The 21189-nt window shown below is 37.4% G+C and overlaps 1 long non-coding RNA gene across 1 annotated transcript; it reads left to right on the forward strand.

Moving 5' to 3' along the window:
• The first annotated feature begins 2688 nt into the window (after positions 1-2688).
• Positions 2689-12686, forward strand: LOC126765514 (uncharacterized). The gene is made up of 3 exons (XR_007668483.1): positions 2689-5009; positions 5454-5652; positions 12418-12686. It is a non-coding gene; the product is annotated as an uncharacterized LOC126765514 (long non-coding RNA).
• The last annotated feature ends 8503 nt before the right edge of the window (positions 12687-21189 follow it).

Here is a 21189-nt window from a genome sequence, read left to right on the forward strand (position 1 = left end):
ATTGGAGCCCCACACAGTATAACTGAACTCATCACCTAAGCTAATACAAATCGTCGGCTGGAACGCACACACCCAAGTGTTCCTTGAATTTGGGTCTTGTGTCCACTATTACACCAAGATTCTTCAACTGTGGCTGTTAAGTAATCTCACATTCTCCTATGGTGATCGATATCCTTTCTTCAATTTTCCTGGAGCTTGTGAGCAGGACTTTTGTTTTCTGCTCAGCCAGTTCTAAACTCATGGTAGCAAACCATCTGCTCAAACCGTTTATGCAGTTATTGCATTTGAACCGGTGGTCATCCAGATGTTTAGCCACTGCTATCACTGTTTAAGATCCGCATATGCGATTGTTTTCACATTATTTGGTTGCGGTAATCTTAGCACCCCGTCGTACATCAGATTCCATAATAGTGGGCCTAAAACCGAGCCTTGCGGTACTCCAGTGGAGATAGTTTAGCTCTGAGTGCGCTCGTGCGTGTCGAATAATAATCTCCCATTTTGAAAGTAACTCACTATAATGCTTCGACAACATTTATCATAAATGATACATTCATAGGTTGCGAATTGTTTTTGAACTTTGGCATACAAATTTTGTATGCCGATCCCCAGGGGTCTATGTTTGCTTCTTCACAGAGCTTTTCGAAACAGGATCTTTTACTACGGGTAATGGCTGACTTCAGGAGCTTTTTTTGGCATTTAAATGCCTCTCTGAGGCGGATTTCGTTTTCACCTCCCTGATTACGCTGTACGCGGCGTCTACCTGAGTGACAGAGCTTCCTCAGCCTCGCTATTTCTTCGTTCCACCAGTACACCGGCTTTCGATGATTGTTATGTCTCGTCCTGCGTATAGTTGCGTCGCATGCTACTACTAATTCTTTCCATACCGCGAATACTAAGTGGGCATCAAAAACGCCGGGATTAAATTCCTTTTGCCGCCAACTAAGTTTTCGCGAATTATTTCTCCGACAGGGCTCTTGGGAGAACGAAACTTCAACATATATCTAACACCTTCCACTTAGCGTCAGAAGCAAACATTAGGTCTATTATGGAACCTTAATTTCCCTTTTGAAACGTATTTTTTGTGCAACTGTTTAAGATCGTAAGGTTTGTTTGACTCAAAAATTCTAGGATGAGGCGGCCACGATGATTTGTAATTCTGCTACCCCAAGCAGTAGACCATGCGTTAAAATCTCCCGCTATTATTATTGGCGATTTGTTTCTGGAGGGAGCTCCAGGAGAAAGTCTTCAAATTCACTAAAAATTGCGCTAGAGCGAGCGTAGCAGCTTACAAAATAAGTACATATACCTTGTATATTTGCTCATGTAAAGCCGTCATGGATTTCTTTGGAGCGTGATGTGAAGGCTTTTCCTTTGCAGGCCCATATTGCTACCTTGCCACTTAAATCTTTACTCCAAGTGCTTTCGGAACGTTGGCTATATTGCTCGCTTTGTAAGTCGAAAATTTTGTTCTCTACCAGAACTGTTTGTTTTAGCAGATCTTGTGCTGAAGCGCAGTAATTATGGTTTAGCTGTATTAACCTCATCTTTTCATAGTCTTAGGCCATTCTTAAGACAGAGTGCTCTTCTTTTCAAAGCATACAGTTCGGGACATTTTTGCAGATCTTTGCCACGTGCCCTGCAGCCCCAAAACGTGTACAGAGGGAGGACCTGTCAATCAGACTAACACATTTGTGCTCCATAGGACCGAGTTGGAGACACCTAAAACAACGGGTAATTAGTGAATATTCACGGATATGACATATTGACCACCCTATCTTAACGTTTTCCAATTTTAATGCAGCTTTAGCATCCTGAGCACGCGGGCTTACCAGAGCTATCTGTGTGCCACAACGGATTTGTCTCATTCTTTTGATGCTTGATTTCTCCAGGTTTTGGATCCCACACTCTTTTTTTTAGCGCCTCACAGATTTATTCAGGTGTAGTAATTTAGTCTAAATCCTTACACACTATTGTGACGTTATGGGTTTGTGGCTATATCAGCGCCATTTTACCCACCGCTAACTCTAAGATGCTTTGGAATGATTCGGCTCTCTTGCCCGCCTGAGTTTTTAGCTCAATCAGTAGGTCTGATTTCATAGTCTTTGTTATGTAGGTCACGTTTGATCCCAACTCTTCAAGACCGCTGTCGCCTGTCCAGTTTCGTTCTTATTCTCTTCTGAATCGGCTTCCTCTTTTTCACAACTACTTCATCCTACTCGCGCATGTGCCGCCATTGTTACCAAGTGCTGAACGTGCGGAGTAGGGCGGCTACGTACTAAACCCTAATTCCGTCTCCTCTAGGTAATTATTTTTTCCTTGCGGGACCGCCCCTATGCATTTCTTCGCAAAGATAAGCCTTAGCCGTTTGGCTTTCGTTCTATAAACTTTCCAACTCCACGTTGATCATCCGTCTTTCGCTCTTTCTCTGCCATGCCATCCTTCTAAGCTCTATTAGAGCTGTCGCGTTCCATTCTCTAACAAAATTGCACACTTCCTGGGGACGTAGCATGTGTGGTACAATATTTTCAGGGGTTAGCCGCTCTGAAGGAAGCTTCTCTAGCTCCTCTCTTTCATCTTTATAACGCAGGCACGTGTTCTCATTCCCGTTTTCACAAAAAGAGCAGTCAAACCCATCGTCATGTCCATATTTGTATAAATACTTTCTGAAGCAGCCGTGCCCAGTCAGGAACTGCGTCAAGTCATAGTCAGTTTCTCCGTGTTTTCTTTGTACCCACACTTGCACGTTTTTGATCAACGTGTGTGTCCATCTACCTTTTGTTGTTTCGTCCCATGGTTTCTGCCACTCATTAAGGATGGTTTGACTTTCTTGCTGTTTCTCTTGTTTATTTAGTCGTCTGCCCGCGTTTTCGCTTTGCCATAGATTCTTTTTAGCTCCATCGCCATAATATCTGGAGGAATGATACCTGAAATAATTCCAGCCGCTTCGTGTGACACAGTCCGCAATGCTCAAGCTACCCTGATTGCGCTTAACCGAACTACTGCTTTTGCCGTATTTGCATATGCTGGTCCCCATATGGGTCCGTGGTCGCCTCTAGCTTCTTCCTACTAGTTATTTCCACCGCTTCAGTTTTTTGGCCTACTAACTGGAGCTTTGCATTTCTGAGCCATTCCTTTATTTTTATCGCCGCGTGGTTGCATTGATACTCTATCTGGCTTATTTCTTTTGACAGTACCGTTACTAGTACTGAGCCTTGTGGTACACCGCCTGTTACAATGTAGTTTTTAGGACCTTCTTCTGTTCATATAGCAGTAATCTGTCGGAGAGGTAGCTGGATATGATCCTCAGCAAGTAGAGTGGTGTCTTCTTTTGTTTCATAGCTTCTATGATATGCGGCCAATAGGCCGAGTTGAAGGCATTTTTTACGTCAAACGCCCCTATCGCGCAGCATTCTTTGGAGCCACCTGGTTCCTTCAATTGCCGTGCTTGCGACCTCTGTTAACTTTTTAACGGCGTCTATTATTGATCTGTGCCTTCGAAAACCATATTGGTTTTCGGCTAAGCCCGGTGGCTCTCTTTCTAGATGTTGCTCTAGCCTCACACATATTATACGCTCTAGTATTTTCCCCATTGTGTCCGACATACATAATGGTCGGTAGGATCCTGGCCCCCCTGCTGGTTTATTTGGCTTTTGTATAAGCACTAGCCGCTGTTTTTCATTGGGATGCCATCTAGGCCTGATGCTTTAGTATTTGCGAATCTCTATGCTGCTTCTATAGTTTTTTGTTCAGTGACTACCGGTACGTTTGTAGCACCAGATTATTTTATTTGCTGCCTTTGTAGCAATTGCGTCGGAAAAAGAGTTTGGACAACCGCATTTAATAATCTAGGACATGTAGGTGCTTGTCCTTTTTGGTCTTTAATCTTTGCAATGACGATTTTGTATGCATCTCCCCACGGCTTTCCTTCGACCTTGTTGCAGAGCTCTTTAAAACAACAGACCTTGATCTTCTTTATTGCTTTCTTGAGTTCATGCCGCTTCAATGTGAAATCTGCCGTTTGCCGTCCCCTTTGACACTGGCGCCTCGCTTTGTAGCATTCACTTCTTAGAGCTTCAATAGTCTCATTCCACCAGTATGCGGGTTTCCTGTATGTGCTTCGTTTTTTTCTACACATGGCGGCATCGCAGGCTTTACTGACATGTTTAATAAGGCATTCAACCATCTGTTCTATGTCTATAGCGTAGTTCGGATCGTCATCTAATATTAATTTGTATATATCCTCATCAAAGGTTTCAGCTTTCCAGAATTCCCAAGTGGTCACTGTGTGTATACAAGTCGATCACTTGCCATGTACACGACCGCACTAGGAGCTACTATCAAACGCGATATCGATTACAGAACCGCGGCCGTTTTTTCGAAAGTATTTCTGTTACCGGTATTCAGCAAGACGCTGTTCAGTACCGAAAAAGCCTTCAGAAGAGTTTCTCCTCGTGTATTTGTTTACGTGCTGCCCTATTCCACTGCCCACCTGCCACTACGTTCATTGTGGTGTTCGACACTTCTCGTACCAGGTTATCAATGATTCTTTCATATTCACCTTGTGCGATGCTTGGCGAGATGTAACAGCTATGAAAGTTTATTTCGCAGATTTTTGCCCGCGTGTAATAGGCTTGTCTTGTTAGTAGCTTTTCTTGGAACACGTTTTCTTCACAGACACAAATGGCCGCTTTGCCCGTAAGATCGGAGGTCCACGTTGCTGCGCTAATGTTTTTGTATTGTTCGCAGACTATTGCCACGTCGATTTTCTGCTCACACACTGTATGCATACGAAGGTCTTGAGCTGCTACGCAGTGGTTGAGGTTGAGCTGTAGAACTCTCATATTTTGGCTCTTTTGCACGCTTTTTGGTAGAAAAGACATTTCTTTGGCAACTAACCTGCTACTACAGGCCGACCGGCTACCCGCGACCTGCCGACCCCCCGGTAGCTTAGAGGTTAGCTAAAAAGTTTGATCACGTTAAGATCAAACCAACGGGAAATATGTACATATGTAAGTACAATTCAACTTCATTTATTAGGATAAAAATGTGTGCGCACTCTATTTACACTTTGTTTCATTACTATAAAGATATTTTATTTCTGTCTTCCCGTATTTGTATTTAGAGTGCGTATAAGTTGTGCCACTTATGTACTATATATGATAGCTATGCGACTTTTTAGTTTTAAAATACATACAAGAATATATTTTCACTCAGTAAACAAGCTTAGGGAATAAAGATTCACATATGTAGATAAAACAATATACAAAAAATTACACATTTCTTCATTAAAATTTTAAAAATATAAACACATACTATACACATGTGGGGTTTGAGAAACACGGAAACCCATTTTCGCAAGAAGTTTCGAACAATAGACTCCGAACCAGAAAATTCGGAACCAGAAATTGTGACGAATTGAATAATCATCAAAGAGTATTTTTCAAAATTAACAGTTAATCCTTTGACAAAGATGACGAAGACAATGACAACGACGATGATAGTGATGTTATGCGCAGTTTTGACGACGCTGGCGCAAGAAGCATCACATTTGAATGTCAACAACGGCAAGAACAAAGGAGAAATGCTGAAAGCGAACGTGTTGCAAGAAATATCGGGCAGAAACGACGATAAACCTACAGTGTGCAAAAGAGGGTAAGAAAAAAAAACACAAATGTCTCATTTTCAATGAACTTTCGTGACATAGAAGACTCTATTCGTTGGTTTGATGGAAGTGATAAAATCGATGTCGAAGTGTGGTTAGGCGAATTCGAAGAAACTTCTACTTTAATGGGGTGGGACGAATTACAGAAGTTTATATTTGCCAAAAAATCTCTACGAGGTTTGGCTCAATTGTTTATTCAAATCACATCGTGGCAAAAATTAAAATTGGCTTTAGAAGAAGAACTTAAAACAATCGTAAACAGTGCGCAAATACACAAACAACTTACTGCTAAAAAAAATAAAAAGGAATAAAGTGTTCAAGAATATTTTTTGTGTTGTTTTTGTATTTGAAACAATTAGTAATGCGTGGTAACGTAGAAAACAATGCATTGATACAATACGTAATCAATGGTATCGGGTGATTTTTTTGAGGTTAGGATTTTCATGCATTAGTATTTGACAGATCACGTGGGATTTCAGACATGGTGTCAAAGAGAAAGATGCTCAGTATGCTTTGACATTTCATCATGAATAGACTTACTAACGAGCAACGCTTGCAAATCATTGAATTTTATTACCAAAATCAGTCTTCGGTTCGAAATGTGTTTCGCGCTTTACGTCCGATTTATGGTCTACATAATCGACCAAGTGAGCAAACAATTAATGCGATTGTGACCAAGTTTCGCACTCAGTTTACTTTATTGGACATTAAACCAACCACACGAATGCGTACAGTGCGTACAGAAGAGAATATTGCGTCTGTTTCTGAGAGTGTGGCTGAAGACCGTGAAATGTCGATTCGTCGCCGTTCGCAGCAATTGGGTTTGTGTTATTCGACCACATGGAAGATTTTACGCAAAGATCTTGGTGTAAAACCGTATAAAATACAGCTCGTGCAAGAACTGAAGCCGAACGATCTGCCACAACGTCGAATTTTCAGTGAATGGGCCCTAGAAAAGTTGGCAGAAAATCCGCTTTTTTATCGACAAATTTTGTTCAGCGATGAGGCTTATTTCTGGTTGAATGGCTACGTAAATAAGCAAAATTGCCGCATTTGGGGTGAAGAGCAACCAGAAGCCGTTCAAGAACTGCCCATGCATCCCGAAAAATGCACTGTTTGGTGTGGTTTGTACGCTGGTGGAATCATTGGACCGTATTTTTCAAAGATGCTGTTGGACGCAACGTTACGGTGAATGGCGATCGCTATCGTTCGATGCTAACAAACTTTTTGTTGCCAAAAATGGAAGAACTGAACTTGGTTGACATGTGGTTTCAACAAGATGGCGCTACATGCCACACAGCTCGCGATTCTATGGCCATTTTGAGGGAAAACTTCGGAGAACAATTCATCTCAAGAAATGGACCCGTAAGTTGGCCACCAAGATCATGCGATTTAACGCCTTTAGACTATTTTTTGTGGGGCTACGTCAAGTCTAAAGTCTACAGAAATAAGCCAGCAACTATTCCAGCTTTGGAAGACAACATTTCCGAAGAAATTCGGGCTATTCCGGCCGAAATGCTCGAAAAAGTTGCCCAAAATTGGACTTTCCGAATGGACCACCTAAGACGCAGCCGCGGTCAACATTTAAATGAAATTATCTTCAAAAAGTAAATGTCATGAACCAATCTAACGTTTCAAATAAAGAACCGATGAGATTTTGCAAATTTTATGCGTTTTTTTTTTTTAAAAAGTTATCAAGCTCTTAAAAAATCACCCGATATAAATGATTTGAATTTATATAAAACAGTGTTATATGGTGCAGTAAACAATTTAAAGAAAAACTAAAAGTGTATGAATCGATTCGAAAAAATAACAAAGAAAGTATTGAAGTGAAATCATTTGAATGTAAATTATCTAAATATGACAGTAAAACTATAACTTGTTTTAATTGTGGTACAAAAGGTCACAAAAGCTCAGAGTGCATAGACAAAGCGAAAGGCACCAAGTGTTTCCAGCGCAAAAAATTTGGGCATATTTCGAAAGATTGCCCACAAGTTGAAAATAAAAACGAAAACTGTAATACTCGTTTGTGTGCCAAAAGCGGCATTATGAACCAGGAAGTGTTTATGTGTTGAAAGAAACAAATATTTGTTTAATAAGTTTTGGTGAACGTAAGGCATGTAATAATATTTATTAAACCAATTGGAGAACTTAGTATTGATTTAATTATTGAAAATCAAGATTTTTGTTTGATTTTTTGGTAGTACCATCAAAATTAATGAACATTGACGTAGTGATCGGCGAAGATTTTTGTTCGCAAGCGGATATACAAATAAATCGTAATGGACTTTCTATTCGAAAAATTCCTTGTGACAACGTAGAAAACGTTTTTAATGTGATGCAAGTGGACTCGGTAGTAGATCATTTTGATTTCGATGAAACAAATAGTATGGAAGCGAAAGAAAAAGTGTGTAATATGGAGTGCGAATATAAGCCGAATAAGTGCAAATCAACAAATGAAACAAAAGAGTATTGCTGATGATCAAATAGATCATTAGATCAAGGACGGCATAATTGAAAATTCAAATTCTGATTTTAGTAGTCCGATGGTTTTAGTAAAAAACAAAGACGGTAGTCCAAGATTATGTGTAGATTATAGACAATTAAACAAAGTAATTGTAAAAGATAGATTTCCATTACTCTTGATAGCAGACCAGCTAGACCGATTGCAAAATGCAAAAATATTTAGCACAATTGACTTAAAAAATTAATGTTTCAATGTGCCTGTGTCTAAATCTAGTCGCAAATACACGTCATTCGTTACACATGGCGCACAGTACCAGTTTTTAAAAGTTCCATTTGGCTTGTCGAACTCTCCCGGTGTTTTCCAAATACATGTAAATAAATGCAATTTTCCGTGATTTGATGCGTAGGGAAATAGCACTCCCTAACATAGACGACATAATTCTACCAGCATGTTAAAATAACGACTGGCTTGCCTGGTGCTAATGGTCAAATAGAGCGACTAAACGCGAATATTATTAATGTTTTAACGAAACTGAGCAGGAATGATTCGACGAAGTGGTACAAATTCACAGACAGAGTCCAACAAGTAATAAATTCCACATACAACAGAAGTATTGACATGACACCTTTTGAATTATTAATGGGCGATAAAATGTGTACAGCTGACGACTTAAACATAAAACAACTCATCGAAGAAGAAATAAGATCACAACTTCAAGAAGGAAGAGGTGAAATACCTCCACATGCAAAAGAATAAATATTAAAGATGCAAACTTAAAAAAAAGACATGCCATCTTAGACGCAAAGAAGCTAACAAATGTTCAGTAAACGATTTAGTCGGCGTGAAAAGAAGGCAGATTGGTGGCGGTCTCAAATTAAAACCAAAATATTTGGGCCAATATCAAATTACTAAAGTCAAAGCTAATAATACCTATGATGTTAAAAAAGTTGGCATAGCTGAAGGTCCAAATCAAACGACGAGTTTTGCAGAATTTATAAAACCATGGTCAAAATTTCATAATGAAGACGACGGCGTATTCGAGGTCGAAAACAATGCAGGATGGCCGAGTTGTGGGGTTTGAGCAACACGGAAACCCTTTTTCGCACGAAGTTTCAAGCAACAGACTCCGAACCAGAAAATGCCAGTGACAGACGACGACTTGACGAGAGAACGCGTAGCCGTACGCATGTGACGAATTGAATTATCATCAAAGCGTATTTTTTTAAATTAACTGTTAATCTTTACTTTTATAAAAACCATTTGACGCATGTGGCGACTTAAATTATCATCGAAGTATCGTTTTCAAAATCAATTCTTAATCATTTTACTTTTGTATTTTTGTAAATGTAAGTTGTACGTTTTAAAATGTTTTAAAAATAATATGAAATCGTAGTACTTGAGTTTAAATTTAATAAAAGAAGTTAACATATAAGTGCGTGAGTACAAATCCTACATATATATATATTTTAACTAGCTGACCCCGCAGCCGTTGTCCTACGTGAAATTTTTAAATGGAAAGAAAGTTGAATTTATATTGTGTTGAAAATCATTCATTTGCGACTTATCTACATTTTTTCAATGCAGTTTGATAAAAAAACAGTTTTTGATTTCTGTTCTAATGCGTAAATGTACAGAGAAGATGGGTTTCCAACTCGTGAACTCGCCACGAATATCTGGCCGTGTGAAAAACATAGTATTTCCAGATATATGCCACACTCTTCTGTTGATTGCCATCGCAAATGCAATTTTCCCTGAAAACTGAATAAGTTTGAACTGAAATGGCTTTCCCCTTGTATTCGATAACTGCGTCACAATCAGTTGGGTCCCATTACACAGTTCCGGCGCATGAAGATTAGGAAACATAATAATGACAGATCCAACTTTGAGACGCAAATAACGCTGCGGCGTACCAAGCCTCTTCAAAGAATTCAGAAATTCCACTGGGTAATTCACGGCTTCGCCTTTATTATCAAGACGATCGATTGATTCGTATGAGCACAAACATCCCGGAATTCGACTTTGAATTTTCCAGATTAAGTCATTAACATCGGTATTTTTGGCAGCTAAAATTGCGAGTGTACCCAAGCTATCGTAGTTACGATAATTTGGCCAATGTTCGGATAAACATTCGTGAATTGACAAAAGGCTGGTGAAATTGATATCAAACCACTGGAAGTATCAAGCGAGATTTGCCGATTTCCAAATCTTAGCAAATACAATGTAAAATGTCATCGGCAATGTCATTTTTTTCATATCCCATAGCTGCCGCAAATTTGAAAGCTGATATGTCGAAATGATCTTGATCTTGATCACTATCCATCGTTTGTTTTCAGTGATTATCATGTTCTAGCAATTCAAGTTGCTGGCATGCTTCTCAAAAAGTTGCACACACTGTGCCATTCACAATACGCAATGACTTAAATGAAGTTGAACCGCGAGACGCACAACAGTCGGAAAACTTTCACGAATTGCAAAAGTAAATATCCTACTAAGCGCTTTATTGCAGTTCACGTATCGACCCATTTGGTACTTGCTGATCTCATCTCGTTCAACGCCAATAATCGCCATGTTGCTTTCATTGATGACATATTTGATCGATTTCACCAACCTGCAATAGTCAACATTGACATGAGTTTTGAATGTGAATTCGACAACAGTGGCGAATATGATACATGGATGATGAATATGATCGATATTCACGCCTCTAAATAGAATGCTAAATGTTCTGCCATTGTCGTCTGGTGAGCGACGCCTATACAGTGGATATCCATCATTTCCAGTTTGCGTTTCCGAAAGAAAAGCACGTGGATAGCATTTACAGTCAGACATACCAACCGAAGTGGGATTGTGATGTCCGCAAGGTCTATGAACCATATTGGTTTTCACCACTTCGTATAATTCTGGATCTATCTCTGGATCATGAATTTCCGCAGATTGATGAAAATGATTTCATCAATTTGATTTGGTGTAACCACCATCCCCATCCAAAGAAGAATATGTTCGTACGCAAACCTCTTTTTTGCTACTCAACAGAATACATCCAGCATCTAACAGCACCATATACTATACCATATGTTGCTTCAAGATAAATTTCATCAAACATCATAGCTGTTGTTTGAAAAGTCGTGCTGTGACGTCGTGACGATCGCTTGCTAACTGGCCGCGCTTCCATAATTCCGCATGTATGTCATCGCATCTTGCCTTGCCTTGCCTTGGACTGCCATACGTTCATGGCATAAACAAGGCCGACCGATATTAGCGTGACCTCTTCGTGGCTTCGTAAAAATTTTCAATCTGTAATTGATCACTTTGTGTGAAATACACGTAAAGTTTTCACTAAATAATTTTCAATAATTTTTCTTTTGAATATCCGGAATAAAAAAGCAAGCAATCGAAATTGAACGATTAAAATAAATTGAAATACAAATCAAAATATTGAAAAACAAAACAAACAAAAATTGAAAAAAAATTTGTATGGAAAAAAGTTACTTTTTGGATATTTTCCTACTTTTCCTCACGAAAAGTATAAGGTATTTTTATTTCTAAACTCTCCCCGATCCATAACGAACAACCTCTGAAAATTCCATCAAGATTGGTGCAGCCTTTCTTTTAGCGTTACTATCAAACAAACATTCATTCGTTTGTATGGGGAAAAGAAAATGGCTGTTTTTAGGGGTTTTCCGGCAATTATCCCGTAAAAACCATCCTTGAACCCCAAAGAACATTTTAAAAAAGAAAATGGTAAGATTGGTCCAGGCGTTGTTGAGTTATGCGCTGAGCAACACATTTTGCGATTCATTTTTATATATAAGATATGTGAATACAAGTGCTGCACATAAACAATAACACGATTTTTTTCATTTCTTAATTTTTTTATAACAATGACAATGTCTTGGTTTTATTCCTTATAGTTTCTTCGTTTAAACTTAAAAAAATAATTATATACCATTACTTTAAACTAAATAACTAAAAGGTAATCTTGTGAAAGAATTATTCAATTAAATAATTATCGGTTAACTGAACAAAAATTGTGCAATTCTTGAAATCCAATTATCCGGGGGACTAAGGTATCCCCCGATGATTGTAATAGGCAACATGCCTTAGATATGATCTTCTTTTTATAACACAATCAGGTACAATGTAATTTCATAAAAATAAAATTTATAAAACACGGAAATGAATATGGAAAGCTCATTTATTTGATAAGGTATATGAACGGAATTTTGTATATATTTGTATTATTTCCTAAATCAACGATGTACTTCTAAACTCTGTATATTTTGTTTAGATCGGACCACAATGGCACATAACCACCATACAAACATAATGCTGGAAAAAACACTTTTCATGAGCAACAGCTGACCTAAGATACATTTTCCCTTCAACTTCCATTATTGTAATTTTATGTAAAAAAAGTAAAGAAGGGCTAACTTCGGGTGCAACCGAACATTTTATACTGTTGCAACTTGCAAGAATTAAAGCAAAGGAAATAATTTAAGCTGCGAAACGCCAACCAGAGGATCAGAATTCAAGCAATTATTGTGGTAGTATCGATCCAATTTTATCTATTTTTGGTAATACTACATATTATTAACACGCCATATGGCCATAACATAACATAGCGATTTTGCGAAATTTTCATGGATCACTTGACGTGGTTTGACTCAACAGTGTATCAAACCACGTTAAGTGATCCATGAAAATTTCGCAAAATCACCAATTTTATAACAAAGCAGTTTATTAGGAGAGAGACCAGGCGCATACCCCGTGATACAAATATTTCGTGAAAATTCTTTTTTTTTTGTTAAAGTTGTTGAAATGCAAAGGGTTACTCAAAAATGTAAGTTGCTAAAGACATTTTTTAGTAACCCTGATTTTTAGTTTGGTAAGAAACCCAAAAACCAGAACATTCTTTCACTTGCATTTTAAATTTTGAATAAACTACATCTTTTTGTCTTTTTGAGTTGAACATTCCAAAGCGTTTTTACTTGGATACGTGCAGTGCAAAAGTAAGATATACAACAGGTTATGGGCCCAGGTGCAAATTCCTGGGAACCTAGTAAATCGCGTTAAGTAATTAATAAAAAATATGAGTTCGTCGCTTTTTAACATAGAAAAATTGGATGAGTTTAATTATGACTCATGGAACTTGCAGCTACAAAGTGTGCTTGTCCATTAAGAGTTGTGGCCTGTTACGTGCGGAGAATTGCCCGCTCCAAAAGGAGGTGCCGATGAAAAAGCTGTGTGGCTGTGGAAGGCAAAAGCAACAGTAATCCTCAGCAACACGCCTATGCAGATAAGCCACATTAAACACTGCAAATCGGCGCATAGACCAAAAAGGGCCTGTGAGAAAGGTAACTTTGTTCAAGCAGTTACTTGGAATTCGAATGAATGACGGTGAGTGTGTCCAGCTTTCAAGTTCTCGGCAGTCGCAGAGAAGCTTGCTGAAATTGGAGTGTGTCTCCAGGATGATTTATTCGTTATTATGCTTCTTACAAGTCTGCCGAAATCATTTGAGAGTTTGGTGATTGCTTTGGAGTCTCGCGATGAACTACCAAATCTCGCTGCTGTTAAAATTAAGTTAATAGAAGAAGGCGAGCGACGTAAAACATGCCAGTCTGAGCATACCAGGGTTCTCATTTACTACTCCGTAGCAGCAAAATTTCTAAAATTATTGCTATGCTATCGCTACCGCTCTCACTTTGTCGGGAGCCGCAGCATAGCCGTAGCATAACAATGTAAAGTATGTGCTCTATTCTGATCCGAGTTTTGTTAGGTAAAAAACTATAGCTGGAGCGGGAGCAAAAAATTAAATTCTGCGCTATGCTCTGGCGTAGCGGTAGCAAAAAATTGGGAGCGGTAGCACAGCAGAGCAAATAAAAATTTTCATGTGCTACAGCTGCCGAATGTGTTTGTTGTTTTTTTTCTTTTTTGCAATTTTCTGGCATAATATTTGAACTAATTGAATAATTCAAACAAAACAATGTTATGCAAATCATTTTGGCATTTGTTGCGTCAAGTGCCTTTATAAATCTAAAATCAAATATTTTAAGAAATATATTAATAAAGTGAATTAGATAATAATTGAATAAATTATAAATTTTTTTTGTAAAAAATGTAAAATATTTACCAATTTTATATTACCAAAAACATCATCTATTCCAAATGTATTACAATACTCAATTATTATGAATTTTCGAAATTAATTTTAACTATGTACATATACTTTTCCCCTTTTTATATACATTAGAGTGTTTTTTTTTTTTTGAACTATTAATTTTTTTCAGTCCCGTCACGAAATTTCCTTGGAAATACCCCAAAAAAAATTCCCTGAAAATTTTAGCCCTTAATATTTACATTTTGAACTGGACCGAGGCATGTAAAAATTCTCCATAGAAAATTCACTACAATCCTGATTTTTATCTTTAAATTCGTACAGATCAGAGGTATTTTATGGCATTTTTATATGTGCGGAAGAAATTGCGGGAATATAGCGCGGGAATTCCCGCAATTGTTTTTTTGAAGGAAACATGAATGACGGGAATTCCCGCAATTTACGCGAATGTGTTAATCCATTGCACTGTGTATTTGCAGTTCTATTCTACCATTCCCAATAGTTTAGTAATTTTATAATTTTTTAGGAAGAATCAGTTTGAAATTGTACGCATATACATACTTCAATGTAAATTGCAAAGAATCGAAAAGATTTCTGTATATCTATAATTATAATAAACCTTTTTATCAACACTCCAATTATTCCGCTTTATCTTTACGTTAGATATAGCGTTTGGTTTGTTATGAATGCATTTGCGTCCTTGACCAATAATCTAGCAAAGTATCCGCAGTGCCTTGACGATGAAAATTCCGATGCCATTTTTTGTTGTGATATTAAATATATCGGACGGGCTCGTCTTAAAAAAAAAAACTACCTGGTTAAGAAGCAAAATCAGTATAACCCATATACTAAGAATGTTTGGAAATGAAAATTTTTACTTATTTCTTTTATTTTTGAATTACTAAAATTTTCAAATGATTCTTACATAAATTTTGAACAAATGCTTATGATTTGAAATATAATTTTTGTATTTATGAGCTGTATTGAATTTTAGCATAAAGAGATAAAATGTATCCTATGTCCTTACCCTGCTTCTAAACTACCTCCCCACCAATTTTAAGCCAAATCGGTTCAGCCGTTCTTGAGTTATAAACGACTTTCTTTTATATACCAACTTGTACCATACTTGCAAATGCCAGAAAATAGCAAAAAAGAAAAAAAAAACAACAAACACATTCGGGAGCTGTAGCACATGAAAATTTTCATTTGCTCTGCTGTGCTACCGCTCCCAATTATTTGCTACCGCTACGCCAGAGCATAGCGCAGAATTTAATTTTTTGCTCCCGCTCCAGCTATAGTTTTTTACCTAACAAAACTCGGAGCAGAGTAGAGCACATACTTTACATTGTTATGCTACGGCTATGCTGCGGCTCCCGACAAAGTGAGAGCGGTAGCAAGAGTAAAATAAAATGCTACGAGAGTAGCGTAGTTTTTCAAACGCTGGAGCATACCGAGGGCAGCGTGCAAGCTTTCTTCGCATCAAAATGTAACAAGAAACGGACTGTTTGCTGCTGTTAGTAGCAGAATTTTACACAACGATGTTTGGTGCGTTGACCGGATTACATTCTCTGGCTTGTTTACCTTAGAGGAGTGCAACTCATACCTATGAATTGCTTTACAACGTGCTGGCCTGAAGCTTGAAAAAGTTACTTGTTGCAGATCTCTGTTCTCAACAAGGTCAGCCAGTGTACTACATTAGCAGAACTTTAAATAACCATGAACAGAAATTTGCTACAACAGATAAATAATTTCTAGCCATTATATATTCAATAAAACAAACTGGTTCGGCAGGAACTAATCGGACAAAAGACTTTACGCGAAACTTTAAACACGTTTTTCTCAAAACTGACTTTTTCGGAACGATACCCACGATTTCTCAGGTTCTACTAGACCGATTTACTTGAAATTTTTATAGAGTCTTCTTTATAGGCTTGTCTATGGTTGGAACTAGCGCCATCCCTAAATTTTTATTTATATTATTAAAAAAAAAAAAGCGAAATAGTCAGAAAAAGTGATCAAACAAAAACTTTTTTTTTCAGGCAGTCGCCATTTTGTGAAAAAAAATGTTCCCACTTTTCCATAGTTCCGACCATTGCGACAGTATTCTAGATTAATAATCTTTTTTTTTTTTTGGTTTCAGATAACTAGCAGGATTGAAACATGGGCATGGTCACTGGAAATTTTTAGGACCCCGATTCGTCAGCATAATTTTTTTTAGTTTTTTGACTTTGGCTTCTACTAGAATACCCCCTTAAATCTATATAAATCTACATATATAAATAAAAATGAATTGTTGTTCGTTAGTCAGATTTAAAATGTTTGTCGTTTTATGTTTGTCGTAGGGTAGGTCTAAACGGTGAGCAAATAAGGAAAAATTACGAGTAAGATAGAGTAAAACGACAATTCCATTTTCCCATATAAAAGTTGACCACTTACTTGCTGTCAAACATTTGACGGTATTTGTACTCTCAGTTCCACTCGAATTGAAGAACGCATTAAAACAAGACTTTTGAATCGACAACATAATATCAACTTTGCTCATAACATCGTGTATTTAAATTTCAATTTCAAATTTCAAAATATATAAATATAATTAATGTGTTGACATGTTTGATGGTGCCAACCTTACAGTGTTACCAACTCTCAAAAATACTTTTATTATAATAACGGGGCATCTCTGCCTGTGCAGACTCCACATTGCTCATTGCTTACTAGATATAGAATACTACATAGTTTGCCATATATCGTAAGCTAGAAGCTGTCTCTTCAGCAGTTTAACAGCGCAGTTTTCATTTATATGAAAATTTCGAAGAGGCAACATATTCCATTTCCACATATGCCGACGGCATTTTAATTTTGGTAATATGAAAATTAGAAGAGCGAGTTAAGACGGTTGTGTTATATTATAAAAATAAAGTACATTTTCAAAATAACATTTAATATTTAGTTTAATATTGTTAATTTATAGAAATATTATGCAAATTGGGTTGGGAAGTCTTAAATTTAATAAACTTATACAAGCATAAATCAAAATATCATTTCTCATTTTAAATTTATTATTTTAATTGGTATATAAAAGTTATGCCACAATTATTATATAGTAGTCCAAAAATATAAATTCTTATTTTTCCCAGAAATACATTTGTAAAAAAAGGATCTTTATCCTTTGTTATTATCTTATTTTTTCCAAAAATACATTTGTAAACAAAAGGATATTTATCCTTTTTTTATGTTCCACACAAAAGATTTAAGGAGTTCAAGAGCTCAAAACGTGCCCTACATCAGCTACCTACCCGACGGCATTTCGCAAATGATAAAATAAATTTTTCAAGAGCTCAAAGCATACGCTACATCATCTCGAACCTACCTACCCTACGCTTTTGCGCAAATGATTATATCATGATAGCAAATGCCCACATACAGATTTGGCAATGGCAATAACAGTTAGTATTCTATAAATTCTATCCTGTCGAGATGCCCTGTAATAAGTGTATCCGAACGTTCCAATTGTTTTGTCATCTCATGTAAAAAGCACGTGTATCCGAACGTTACATTGTTTTGTCCATAAATTTAGAGACTTTTTGCTGCGCTCCTACTTTAACATCCTTGGTTTTGTCATCTCATGTTAAAAAAAAGAAACATTTAATTGGAGAAATAAGAAAGTAATAAGTGTATCCGAACGTTCCATTGTTTTGTCATCTCATGTAAAAAGCACGTGTATCCGAACGTTACATTGTTTTGTACATACATTTAGAGACTTTTTGCTGCGCTCCTACTTTAACATCCTTGGTTTTGTCATCTCATGTTAAAAAAAAGAAACATTTAATTGGAGAAATAAGAGAGTAATAAGTGTATCCGAACGTTACATTGTTTTGTACATATATTTAGAGACTTTTTGCTGCGCTCCTACTTTAACATCCTTGGTTTTGTCATCTCATGTTAAAAAAAAAAGAAACATTTAATTGGAGAAATATTGAAATACTGCTAAAAGTGATTTTCTTCTCGCTGCTTACAATGCCGAGGAAAAGAAAACGACCTGACATAGGTCGTCGAAGTCGTGTAAATGTGCAACGAGCTACTTTACGCTCCAACCGCACTAATGACCAGCGAGATGCTGATAATGATAACAGTCGTACAAGTATGGGAGAATTACGTTCAAGAGTAAATAACTATCAAGTGGATAGGGGGAGAATGGAACGAGTTCGTGCACATCGATCACAACAGCAGCGAGCACGGGATAACGAATTTAATCGATTCCGCAGACGCAATGCTCCTGTAAACCTCGAACGAGGAGCATTTTCCTACGATCCGGAATTTGATTATAGTGCCGACAAATCTGTGACGATTGGAGAAATGTCAATCATTTGTCAACATTGTAAAGCATTAAAGTACAGTAGTGAACCTGCAGGATTATGTTGTGCTGGTGGCAATGTACAATTGCCTCAATTGGTTCCACCACCTGAACCGTTACACTCATTAGTTAATGGGATGGAAAGTGAGTCTAAACACTTCTTGGCTAACATCCAAAAATATAATAATTGCTTCCAAATGACATCGTTTGGTGCAACGCATATAGTACAAGACGGGTTCATGCCTACTTTCAAGGTAGTATACCATAATTGTTTTAGTGAAATTCTAATTTGTATTTGTATCACAATTAATTTAACCAGTTCTTAAACAATTACAGATACAAGGACAAATTCATCACCTACTGGGGGCAATGCTGCCAGTGCCAGATGCAGATCATAAATTTTTGCAAATTTATTTTATGGGCAATCAAGATGTGGAAGTTGATACACGTTGTGGTCATAATCCAACCGTCAAGCGAATCATTGTCCAACAACTGCAAACATTTCTTCACGAGAATAATGAATTAGTGAAGATGTTCAAAATGGCACTGGATCGGATGCCATCAGACAGCCATAATATTGTAATAAGAGCCGACAAAACACCTGCTGGAGAGCATGCAAGGAGGTTTAATTCACCGACAATAGATGAAGTGGCTATTGTCGTTGTTGGAGAGAATTTGCAATCAAGAGATATTGTACTTCATCGCCGGAACAATGAATTGAAACGTGTATATGAAACGCATAGAGCTTATGATGCTTTACAATACCCATTAATTTTCTGGCAGGGAGAAGATGGGTACCATTTTAATATCAAAATGGTTAATCCAACAACAGGTAATTAGATTATACAAAATAAAATATTTTATATGTTCAATATATAAATGTATTTTTTTATCATATGTACTTCCAGGTGCTGATACACACAAAAAAGTCAGTGCCATGAATTATTATGCATACAGACTCATGATCCGTGAAGGTGAAGTAAATCACATTTTGATGTGTCAACGGCTCTTTCATCAGTATGCAGTGGACATGTACGTCAAAATTGAGACTGAAAGATTGACATACATCCGTCTTAACCAACAGCAGCTTCGATCTGAAGAGTACATTCATCTTCGCGATGCAATCAATGCTGACGGCAATGTAAATAATGTAGGAAAGAATGACAATTTTACCGGCCACTTACATCGGAAGCCCGCGCCACATGCACGAGTACGCTCAAGATGCGATGTCTTATGTTCGAAAGTATGGCCGTCCAGACCTATTTATTACATTCACCTGTAACCTACAATGGATTGAAATAACAAAGAACTGCTACACATCCAAACACCACTTGATAGGCATGACAACACAGCCAGAGTTTACAAGCAAAAATTAAAATCTTTAATGAATTTCATTACAAAGCATCGTGTGTATGGCCAAGTACGTTGTTGGATGTACTCTGTTGAGTGGCAAAAGCGTGGTTTGCCACATGCTCATATATTAGTCTGGTTGGTTGACAAAATAAGGCTAGAAGAAATTGATTCCATTATTTCAGCCCAAATTCCTGATGAAACGGTTGACCCAAAATTGCATACGATAGTAACTAAACACATGATACATGGACCTTGCGGAGTTTTCAACAACAGCTCATCCTGTATGATCGACAGCAAATGCTCCAAACGGTACCCGAGAAACTTGCTTGCTGAAACCATCTCGGGAATCGATGGTTACCCATTGTATCGTCGGCGATCAGTTGAGGACGGTGGACGATCTGTAGATGTCAAGATAAAAGGACAAGATTTTCATGTAGACAATCGTTGGATTGTGCCGTTCTCACCCATATTGTCCAAAACTTTTGAAGCTCACATCAACGTGGAATTTTGTAACTCTGTGAAATCCATAAAGTACATATGTAAATATGTTAACAAAAGTAGCGACATGGCCATGTTCGCAGTAACAAACACAAATGATGAAGTGTCTCACTATCAGATGGGTCGCTATGTAAGCAGCAATGAGGCTATTTGGCGCATATTTTCGTTTACAATTCATGAAAGACATCCCACTAACATTATCAATGTTGAGCTGCTGGCTGTCTTCAATAACATCAATATCTACCAGAACATTCTTGATGTTGAGCTTTTGGCTGTCTTCAATAACTTGAATGTCCTGTATGTCTTCGGCCGATATTTTTTTTTTTTTTCAATATCTTTTTATTTATTGAATCTGCTTTTTGTTTTAAAAGCCTAACAATAAGTTATAAAATCTTAAATCTATTTAAAACTAGACACGCTCAAGCAAGTGATTGAGCTGTTTTGGTGATACATTGCTCCTTAGTACGCGGGCATATCTCTTCTTTTAAGGCGTGTTTGATTGCAGGAATGTACCAAAGCATTAGCCAAAGGGTTTGGGTGATCACGGAGTTTAGATATATATTTAATTCTACTGTTTTCTACTTCTTTCCTTACCATAGAAATACCGAGGTCTTTATGGATATTTTCATTACGCATGTACCATGGCGAACACGTGATTGATCTAAGCATTTTTGATTGGAACCTTTGTATTATGTCTATATTAGTTGCACAGGTCGTACCCCACAGTTGAATGCCATACATCC

Source organism: Bactrocera neohumeralis, unplaced genomic scaffold, assembly GCF_024586455.1.
Source record: "Bactrocera neohumeralis isolate Rockhampton unplaced genomic scaffold, APGP_CSIRO_Bneo_wtdbg2-racon-allhic-juicebox.fasta_v2 cluster10, whole genome shotgun sequence".
Classification (NCBI taxonomy): Eukaryota; Metazoa; Arthropoda; class Insecta; order Diptera; family Tephritidae; genus Bactrocera; species Bactrocera neohumeralis.